The sequence below is a fragment of the Trachurus trachurus genome, assembly GCF_905171665.1.
Source record: "Trachurus trachurus genome assembly, chromosome: 18".
NCBI classification, from domain to species: domain Eukaryota; kingdom Metazoa; phylum Chordata; class Actinopteri; order Carangiformes; family Carangidae; genus Trachurus; species Trachurus trachurus.
The window spans coordinates 6,238,551-6,248,092 of record NC_139909.1 but is presented as its reverse complement, the minus strand read 5'-3'; positions in this window follow the sequence as shown (position 1 = coordinate 6,248,092).

The window sequence follows — 9,542 nt, the reverse complement described above, 5'->3', positions numbered from 1 at the left end:
ACACACACACACACACACACACACACTGACAGCTTTCCCTCTCATATAAATTTTCCACTGCAGCAGCAGCAGCAGCAGCAGCGTGTCGTCGCCGTCGTCGTCCTCGAACGCTGCACGTTCACATCTTTACCTGCAGTTCAGTGAGTGACAGTGAACGCAGCAGCAACACACAGAGCGTTACAGCTCCAACTAACAAACCATCTGCATATAGAAAAGAAACTAAAGTAAATTAATAAAATATAAAGTTAGTCATCATCAACAGGCAAAAAAAAATGCTAAGAAAAAAGTTTCTTATTTAAGCAATGGCCTATAGGAGGTGAGGGAACAAAAAGACAACACTAAAATGTAGCCAGTAAAAGCACACATAAGCAACAGTAACATACACAACACAGTAACAAGTAATTTGACAGACAGTTAAAGGGATAGTTCACTCAAAATTGAAATTTCAGGGGGTCTCTGTGCAGCACTGCATGTCCATATGACGGTTGCAAATGGATACCACTTTTCTTCGTAAGGGAAGAAGAGCTTCAGCTACAAAACAAGCTTGAAATATAGACTTATTTAATTTTTTTCGGGACAATTTCGCATTTCGGGGCTTCAATACAAGACGGACATTACATACGAGCAGCATGGAGGTATTTGGATGTTTTTTGGTGTGTCTTTTTGTTACGAAGACAGTTGGTATCCATTTGCAACCGTTATATGGACATGCACTGCTACGCCGAGACCCCCTGTGAAATTTGAATTTTGGGTGAACTATTCTTTTAAGGCAATGAAGGAGAGACAAAGATACAACTTTTATTTGTGCTCCTCAGTCTCTGCATCCTGACCGAGCTGCTGCTGCTGCTGCTGCTGCTGCTGCTGCTGCATCAGCGTCACTCTGCTCGTTTGCATGTGAATGAGCTGCAGACGCGACTTTATTATAGAGTCGCTCAGCGTGTGGCGAGGTGGAGCAGCAGGTCGACAGGTGACGTTGAGAAGACGCTCAGAGTGAAGCTGCAGAGAGAAGACGATCAGGACCATTAAAGGAATAGTTCACCAAAAAAATTAAATTCAGTCATTGTTGACTCACCCTCATGATGATGAATACTCCGGAGTAGTTTTTTATTCCTCAAAGTGCATCTGGAGACCCGGGAGGCCGGTTCCTAGTCCAATGAAAACGTTAAATGAGAGTCAATAGGGACCGACACAAAAACGTCCATAAAACTACACAAAAAACATTTAATATTCCTCCACACTGCTCGTCCACTGCAATCCAAGTGTCCTGAAGGGAGATAGTCCAGAGTTTACTGGAAACAACATCATTTAGGACATTTTTACAGCCTCAACAGTCCTGGATTGAATTTGCCTGGGGCGCACACTTGCGTTCACGTGCATGACGTTGTTTCCAGTAAACTCTGGACTATATCCCTTCAGGACACTTGGATTGCAGCGGACCATAAATTCATATCATAACTCAGTCTAAATACTAAATAAATAAATGATTAAGTCATTCATTCTACAGCAATTCTCATCTGTTTCTGTTGTCAACAAAATGAAATGAGACAGAAAAGCCAGCGAACACACAGTTAACTATTTACAGTTTAATTGTATTAATCTTTGTCTTTTTTTACATCTGCAAAAAAAAGAAATACTAATTTGAATTTAAAAAAAAATCTCAGAGTCACATAAATTTACTGTTGATCCGAACTGAGCCCATCGAATGAGAAATCATTTGTCAATAAGAAAAAATCAATAAATATAAATTGCTAAGAGCTTTCTTTCATATAGCCTAAATAGTGACAGAGCTGCAGATTTTCATGTTTGTTAAACTTCTACTCCAATAAAACAAAACAAACATTAACTAAAAAAACTAAAACAGTGACTCTTTGATCTGAAAAACTTCAAACAAGTGAAAGTCTAAAAATCAGAGTTTGACCTTTGACCTGTGGATCCAGATGAAATCCTGATGTGAACATCTGTCGAGGCCCGAGGGGGAAATCCAACATGTCCGAGTCTGTGACTCCGGCATCTCTGCAAAATGAGATGCAGTGTGACAAGGGAAGGGGACAGGATGTGGAAAAAGAAAGAAATCTGGACAAATACACACACACAGGCACGCACATGCACACACACACACATGCACATGCACCAACACACACACACACACACACACACACACACGCACGCACACACACACACACACATGCACATGCACACACACACACACACACACTGAAGGATACGCTGGAAAAAGCTGAACAGAACAGAGCAGGACAGGTGCAACCCATTAACCACTGTATGGAAAGTCAAATAGCAGGACTGTGTGTGTGTGTGTGTGTGTGTGTGTGTGTGTGTGTGTGTGTGTGTGTGTGGACTGAGAAAGAGACTGAGAAACACAATGACAATCACAGGAAACCATTTAAAGCCAAAACCGACTCCAAACTCCTTCTTCTGCCTTGATTCCATAAGCTCCGCCCACCTGCTCCGCCCGGGGCCTTAAACCAAACGCCCCCGACGCTCATCTACGAGCATTATCTCCATTGGTGCCGTTGGTTTATCAAGTCATGGAGGTCAGTGTCCCATATAGAGAGACAAACATCTCATCTTGTGTGTACGTTAGAACTAATATCTATCTTTTGCGAACATGTTTACGCAAAGAAAATGGTGCGTTATCGTTCCGGTTTTATCCAACATCTCTGGAAAAAAAATAAAAAGATGAAAAAAAAGTCATTAACTGAGTAAAAATCGTTTCTTCACACACACTAAAATAAAGACGGATGTAGCCTCTGATTGTACTCCGCCTCCTAACTGCTAGCTTAATCCAAAAAATTTAGCCAAAAGGTAGGCGGGGCCAAGACTTATGGTGCGTTCAATTGGAACTCGGAAGTTGGATTTTCCAAGTTCCCAGTTGGCTACGTCATCATAAACGACCCCCTGAAGTAGCAAATTATGACTCAAAGGAACTTCAGCAACTCCGAGGACACAATCCAAGATGGCCGCTCCGTGCATCAATAGTAAATGAAAGCTGAACATTATTCTGTTTAGTGATAATAATGTCTAGAAATAGCCTAGAAATAACGGCCAATTTCATAGTAATGTCATGTTTTTCATAAAGGTAAAAGATTACACATGCTTTTCATGCTTTGAATTTTTTGGGAAAGGCCAGAATTTTCAACCAATTTCCACCAAGTCCTTCTGGTCTATTTCTATGCAATCAATCGTTATTTCTTGGCGATATTTCTCTACATTACTATGAAATTGACCGTTATTTCTTGACATGACGCAATTACTTGTTATTTCTTGATATTTTTACGTAATTAACGGCCTATAATTAAAAGGTTACCCAGGATTTCTTTAGGAATCGACAGAAGTTAAGTTGCCCACTAGATTTTAAAGAGTGAATTGCTTTGGTGCTTTTAGTTCGCTTATTCCTTGGGCCGGCTCTCCTAGTGGTCAGGAGAGGAACTGCAGCTGCTGCTTCAAGTTTCTTCTCATCTCCAGCTCCATCGTCTTCTCTCTCCGGTGCTCGACCACAGAGGATTCAGAGGTCGTTGACTTTTCCTTTCTCGTTTTTGGGGTAATTTTTTTTTGTTTTTCTTTTGTTTTGTTTTTTCTCGATTCGAAACCAGTGAAACAATGAACGTCTCTCTCGGAAAAATGTTTATGTTGTGATTGCATCTGCTCTCTCACAGTGATGGATGACCTTCAGCGTCTGAGCCGTTTCCTGTGAACGAGGCCGAGGCTGATTTGAAAACATATCTGTGATTGTGTCACATGAACATTTAAGGCATGGAAAAAAAAGGTAAAACACACACAAAAAAAAGAAAATCTGAGATACATGGAGAGTATATCGGGAGCGGCTCAGTGTTTCCTGCCTGGTTAATGGGAGATAATGGAGGTCTGATTGTAATACGCAGCAGCTGATCCGATGTTGGGAAAACGCAGGGAAAGCTGATGACAGAGATCATATCTGCTGGGAAAAGCTGCTGCTGCTAACTCTCTCTTTCTTTTTCCTTTTCCTCCTTTCCTTTCTCTTTCTCATTCTCTCTCACTCCATCCTTCAGCTTTTTTATCCTTCCCATCCCTTTCTCCACTTGTACTGTAAGCTTTCTTTTTACTTTATGGCTCTCTTTTTACCACCGTCTCTTCTTCCTGTCATGTTTCCTCTTTCTCTTCTCCTCTCATTCATTTCTTTATTTATCTCCACCATCTATCCCTCCGTTATCTCCCCCCACTCTTTCCTTTCTCCTTCTCCTGTCCTTCCCTTCTGTCTTTTCTTCATCCCTCCATCCATCTGCTGTATAGTGAGAGGAGCCTCCACTCTGGTTAATTACCTGCTTCACTTACATCCACTTACAGTGCAAACTCCGTTTCACACCCGACACACACACACACACACACACACACACACACACACACACACACACCTGAATAGATAAAAATGGAAATAAATAACGGAATAAATACAGTAAATGCACACTTAAATAAATAAATGTGAATAACACAGAAACACACATTTACACACTCGATGCACAACAACAGGAAATAAAGTTTTGTCCCGAGTTGCTCAGTTCACACACTGAACAGAACTTGGCCTTGAGGAAGTAAAAACAAAAAGAGGAGAGGAGGAGAAAGAAAAGAGAGAGTAAAAATGAAGGCACTTGATCTCACACACACACACACACACACACACACACACACATCCTCTTTTATCTTGTGCAACAGGCAGGGTTAGGAAATGAGACGAGTGTTTTTTGTCTGAGAGGGCAAAGCAGAAAAAGGGATTTGTCTCCAAATGCAGCTGTAGCAACAGGCTTCCAGTCAGTGTGTGTGTGTGTGTGTGTGTGTGTGTGTGTGTGTGTGTGTGTGCGCGCGCGGCTAAATGAGATATTGAAACAGAGACATCCTCGCGTTTGTTCTTGACTGATGAGAGCTGAAAATAGGATTTGTCTTTGAATCAGACGAGGACGGCTGTAAGCCAGTTAAGACGACTGAAGAGCCCATTTCACACCGAGGAAATGGAAGCCGCTGTGAAGCGTTCGTCGCTCTGACAACAACAGATTACCAGCTACAGATTTTGTAACGACGTCGATATCGGAGCTTTTTTTTTTTTTTTTTTTTTCCAATAAAGCCTAGTGCACACTGGATGAAATGTGAAGGAAAAAAGTCTGGCTTCGTGTTGTTGAAGCAGAAAAGGAGTTGAAGAACGCGGTTGTTGGTGTTGGTTGGTTGTCAAGGCGTCACAGATGTGGCGGCGGTAGAAGGGATAGAAGGAGGAGGTCAGTGTTCGGTTCTGTTGATCGAAACCCGGGGTGGGTTTCCTCACAGCTGGACAAACCTCTGGAGGATCTGAGTTTGGCGTCAGATTACCCATCAAACCTCGGTAACACAATGTCAAAAGTTGGAAAACTGAAGCGTCAACAGAAGCTGCAGTTCCTGTCCTGACCACTAGAGTGAGTCTCCAACAGTCTCCATGGACTCAACATGTTACAATAAATAAGCATTTCAACATTTCACCTGTTTTCTTTAAAGGGATAGTTCAACATTTTGGCAAATTGGCCCATAATTGCCATAATCCCTATAGTCATAGCAGTAGGTTCGTTACCTTTAATTGTCGGTGCAAGCTATTTTTAGAACGGTGGAGCAGAGCCGTGAGCTGCTCAGAGCTACGCTACGGAGGCTCATTATGGGATTTCTTGGTTTCCCACATCAAACTTATCAAATAGTTGTTTTAGAGGTAAATGCAGAGACTGCTTGATGAAAAACTGTCCCTGAAGGCAACGTGCATCAGCGGTTTTGCATGAATTTCCCTCTAAAACAACTCTGTCTGGTAACGTTGTGTTATTATCTCATAGCGTGGTGAATGTGCAGCTCACAACTTGTCCACCAGAGCGTTGTGGAGTTGTTGGATTGTGTATTTGATGAGTTTGATGAGGGAAACCAAGAAATCCCATAATGAGCCTCCGTAGCGTAGCTCTGAGCAGCTCACGGCTCTGCTCCGCCGTTCTAAAAATAGCTTGCACCGACAATTAAAGGTAACAAACCTACTGCTATGACTATAGGGATTATGGCAATGGGCCAATTTGCCAAAATGTTGAACTATCCCTTTAACTTCTTTTGTACCTTTTAATCTATTTTGGACTCTTCACCTGTTTCTGATTGGTACTGACCTCATCTTATCAGGTGACGTTATGGCCTTGTAGCTGTAGCTGCAGTGAAACATCTGCTGATGTTAACCCCGTCAGTGATGAACCATGAGGTCATCCTGTGGTTCAGGTCTGTCGGGTATCGGCTGATATTGATTAACCCTCGATCTGCACTCCCACGGATCTGCTCCGTTTACCCCGGTCACACCCGAAAGCCTCGTCCACACTCTCCCTGCCAATTTGCCAATTCTGATACCAGATCGAAGGACGGTCTTACAGTAACAACTTCCTGGTGAAGCTTGGGTCACCTACTCAAGTCCATTGCCCAAGGTCTCTCTCTGCTCTTGATGCTGGTTGCATTGAGGGCGTTGACCTCCAACAGCTGGCGAGGACCCTACAGTCATGATCTTGAGCACCTGGCCTTAATGTTGTCCACCAGAACCACTGGACGGCGTCCCGGTATTGACCAAGTATCGACAAAGGACCTTCATAGACCTTCTGGACCAAGAACTTGATGCATTAAGTCTCTGACATCCAAAAAACAACATCTACAACAAATTTGCAGGTGAAGTTTCTTCTACAGTTGGGGCTGGAGTTGGGACAGTTGGAACTCTTTTAAATCCAGACTAAAAATAAAAACTCACTTTTTTACTTTAGCTTTTGAAGGGATAGTTCACCCAAAATTCAAATTTCACTCATTATCTACTCCCCCTCATGTCGACTAAGAGCTGTGAGAATTTTGTGCCTTCTCTCAGTTACGGGGGGGTCCGCGCAGCAGTATTTGTCCATATAATGGTTGTGAATGGATACCACTTTTCTTCGTACAAAAAGACACACCAAAAAACATCCAAATACCTCCATGCTGCTCGTATGTAATGTCTCTCTTGTATTGAAGCCCCGACATGAGAAATTGTTCCGCCGGAACCACCGGAATCACGCGAGATTTGCACTGACACAGGAAGAGCAGTGAACTGAGACACTGGGAGCTTCTGCTATAAACAAGCTTAAAATATAAACTTATTAAAAAAAATTTTGGACGAAGAAAAGTGGTATCCATTCACAACCATTATAAGGACAAATACTGCTGCGCGGACTGAAAACTCTGAAACTTCTCCCAGCCCTTAGTCCACATCAGGGTGAGTAGATAATGAGTGCAATTTGAATTTTGGATGAACTATCCCTTTACTGTAAGTCCCCTTGATCTTTGTTTTATTGCCTCGATCTTTTGTTGGTTGCTGCTTTTGTTCTGTTTTATCACTTTCCGCAATTCTTTGTGTTATGCCTTCATTTTTACAGTAACTGTACAGCACTTTGGTCAACTTGGGTTGTTTTTAAAGGGACAACGAGGAGTTTTAGAAAGCAAAGTGTTTTCATACTACATTTACCATGAGCCTCCGCGCGCACGGTGAAATTCTTGGACCGCCGCAAGACGGACGTCTTGCCAAGAATGTTTTCATTCATCAAAAATGAAAGTCAGAGGTTCGAAGACGATCAGATACCGTCGTAGTTCCGACCATAAACGGCGATTCAGCTGCGTTATTCTCATGACTCGCGGGCAGCGTCCGCGAAACCGAAAGTAAGGAAACACTGGTCGGCTCGCCCATCATTTCCACTATTAATTAAAATAACAAAATAACGATAGAGACAAAACAATATATTTATCGAAAATGGAGCCATTAACAAGTGTGGGTAACGTAGATTCACCCACATTAATGAGACTTTTTTATAACCTAATACAAACTCCTCGTTGTCCCTTTAAATGTGCTTTAAACTTGATTGATTGATTAAAAACGTACATCGTCTTGTTCAGTGGGCGCCGTTCTCCGTCTGCAGCGCTGGACAACCATGCAACAGATCCCAGTAACGGGGGGGTGGACAGAAATCATTTAGAGGCAGCAGCAGAAAGGACAGAGAATGACATTAATTTTAAGAGGCTGAATCTTTTTTCATTCTTTTTGAGAGCAGAAAACAGGATTTGCCTTTGAAACAGCGGAGAGCAGTCATAAGCCAGTTAGGAGTGTTAGAGCAGCCTATTTCACACTGAGAAAATAGACCTGCATTCATGACAGAACGTGAAGATAAAGAAGAAAAAAGGAAGAAGAGAAAAAAAAATCCCTAATTACGGCTGCAGAACACTTGATTTAATTCGCATGCTGCTGCCGAGATTATTCTCTTTTTGCTGCTACATAAACGGCTATCAAGAAAAAAAAGACACCAAAGACTAATCTGTGGACGAGTCATAAGCCAGTTAGAGGAATCAAACAGGCGATTTCACACTGAGGAAATGGGACTTCTTCGAGACGTCTGATTGGACGCGCAGAACAGAACAGAACAGAACAGTGTCGGACGTGAGGCTCGTTGTCACTTGTTGGAAAGTTTGAAATGTGAAGAAACTGACCTGAGGACGACTTTAAAGGGATAGTTCAACATTTTTGGCAAATTGGCCCATTGCCATATAATCCCTATAGTCATAGCAGTAGGTTCGTTACCTTTATTTGTCGGTGTAAGCTATTTTTAGAACGGCGGAGCAGAGCCGTGAGCTCATGGGATTTCTTGGTTTCCCTCATCAAACTCATCAAATACACAATCCAACAACTCCACAACGCTCTGGTGGACAAGTTGTGACCTGCACATTCACCACGCTATGAGATAATAACAGAACGTTACCACACAGAGTTGTTTTAGAGGGAAATTCATGCAAAACCACTGATGCACGTTGCCTTCAGGAACAGTTTTTCATCAAGCAGTCTCTGTATTTCCCTCTAAAATAACTCTGTCTGGTAATGTTGTGTTATTATCTCATAGCGTGGTGAATGTGCAGGTCACAACTTGTCCGCCAGAGCGTTGTGGAGTTGTTGGATTGTGTATTTGATGAGTTTGATGAGGGAAACCAAGAAATCCCATCAGCCTCGGTAGCGTAGCTCTGAGCAGCTCGCGGCTCTGCTCCGCCGTTCTAAAAATAGCTTGCACCGACAATTAAAGGTAACGAACCTACTGCTATGACTATAGGGATTATGGCAATGGGCCAATTTGCCAAAATGTTGAACTATCCCTTTAAACACCTGAACCACAGATTTCCCTCTGAGTCGATGAGCGTGGCGTCCACATCTGTCCATCTTTAATTCCCCAGATTAACCTCATAATCTCTGCCAGATCAACTTGTGACTCCAATGAGTTCTTTATTTTAAACTGTCCACATTCAAAGTTTCTAAAGTTTCCAGATATTTGAGGCAAAATCTGAGATAAAAACACATTAAACAGACGCACAACGAGATGTTTAAACATTGTTTAGCTTGAGCCTGGATGAAGTGGACACAGAACGAACTCCTACATGTGATAACGTCATGCTGAGAGAAAATGTTTTTCACTGGGGCCGAATGTTTTTAAGGAGGACGGAAGGAGTTTATGAGGTCA